This window comes from Carlito syrichta, unplaced genomic scaffold (genome assembly GCF_000164805.1).
Source record: "Carlito syrichta isolate Samal-C Ts95f unplaced genomic scaffold, Tarsius_syrichta-2.0.1 Scaffold303668, whole genome shotgun sequence".
NCBI lineage: Eukaryota > Metazoa > Chordata > Mammalia > Primates > Tarsiidae > Carlito > Carlito syrichta.
In genome coordinates, this window is record NW_007247764.1 from 477,085 (window position 1) to 479,208 (window position 2,124).

Sequence of the window (2,124 nt, forward strand, 5' to 3'; positions counted from 1 at the left end):
GACTGGAGTGCAGTGGCCGCTCCCGGCCACCGCAGCCTCGACCTGCTGGGCTCCGGCGATCCTTCCGCCTCAGCCTTCCAAGTAGCTGGAACCACAGGCGCGTACTACCACGCCCGGCTAATTTTTGATTTATTGTAGAGATGAGGTCTCGCCATGTTGCCCAGGCGGGTCTCGAACCCGCAGGCTCAGGCAATCCACTCACCTCAGCCTCCCAAAGGCGCGGGATTACAGGCTGAGCCACCGAGCCCAGCTTTTTAAATTTAATTATTTATGAGTTGGGGGTCTCTCTGTCACCGAGGCTGGAGTGCAGTGGCATGATCACTGCTCACCACAGCCTCAGCGCCCTGAGCTCAGGCAATCCTTCCACCTCAGCCTCTCGAGTAGCTGGGACCACAGGCATGCACCACCACATCCGGCTAATTATTTTTTGTAGAGTCAAGGTCTTGCTATGTTGCCCAGACTGGTCTCCAACTTCTGGGCTCAAGCTATCTTCCCTCCTCAGCCTCCCAACGTGCTGGGATTACAGGCATGAGCCACCGTGCCCAGCTGTATATGAGATTTTTGATTCACTGACACCTATCTGGAGTCCTGTTTACTTCTTTTGTAAATCAGGGATGTTCAGGGTGTTTGAATCACTAGATTGCCTCTGCCATGAGATGCCGCTTGGGAATTGATGCTGTTTCTGCCCCAGCTGTATGTGCTCTTCCACTTATGATCTTTTTGAGTCACTAAGTTGACATGTATTGGTCTCTGTGTCAACATTCATTAGTCAAGTGCTTACTTCATCATTACTGAGAAGTATGCATTTGTTGGTACTTTAAAGTTTGTCAAACATTTTTTTTATGTCAATTCATTTGACCTTCCCAACCTCTCTACTCTGTAAATAATCTTAGGGCCATTTTACTGGCAAGGTTACTGGAGCTCAGGAGAGATTACATTTTGCTGGTAAAATTCTGCTCTAAAACAATTATATAGTCTTTTAGGGAAACAATACGCGTTCAAAACCAAAGATACTGTTACAGAGTAATATAAACACATGGAAATTAATTATGGAAATGTATACTGATGTCAAGGAGATTATGAATTGCATATAGCCGAGTGAGACCTATTTTTCAGCGTAGGAAGAGGTGAGTGTTTAACAGGATTTGGCAGGAGAGGAAGAAGCCATGTTTGAGGGATTGAAAACAAGAAGTGCCAGAGCTTTCCAGACAGAGACAATGGGCCATGCAAAGATGTGTTTGCAGGCACAGTGTCATTGAAGAATGCGGTCAGTAAATTAGCTTGGCAAAAATAGAGGGATCCCATCAAGAAATAATGAAAGATGAAGATGCTAAGATCAGGAATACCCCTGTTGGTGGAAGACCTTGGATGTCAAGGGGAGTTTGGGTTGTATTTGGCAGACATTAGGGAGTCAGTGGCATCTCATGCAAATAAAATATGAGTTTGATGACTCTTGTGGCAACTCTGTATAGAATGAAGTACAGTAGGAGAGACTGACTTAAGACTACTGCAATAATCCTGGTGTAGGCTGACATGGTTGTAGATGGAAGAAAGTGAACCCAACATAGAAAGGCTCATGAGGACTGGGTGACGGATTTAGGAGTAGAGGAGAGAGGAAAGAGTGAAAAATGACTGCAGGGTTTCCAGAGAGTTGAGTTGAGCTGATATGGTGCAATAAGCACATTATTTATGTAGGCAAGCCTTTTGCCTGAAGCCGAGAATGGAGAGATGGGGAGAAGGAAGTGAGGAGCCAAGTTTTTGAAATGCAAAGCTGATGATGGAGCAAGAATGTCGGTTGCAGGCCTGTGGGCAACTGCTGACCCATAGGCAACTGGAGAAACAAGTCTGGAAAGAAAGGAAGAAGTCGGTCTATAGTGTGTCATTTCGGTTAACCTCTGACACCCTTTCCCAGCTCTGCATACTCGCTGCCTTATTCACTCATCCTCCATAGTAAATTTCTTGGAAATTCACTATTGGGAAGAATCCACATTTATAGATTTGGATATTTCCCCGTGAACTTTCTCTATGGTAGCATCAAAAAGAAAAAGGAAAGGAAAATATCTTGAAAGTATCTTAAGACTTTTCATCTTGACACAGTTAGTTACTTTGATTTTTTTTTTTTTT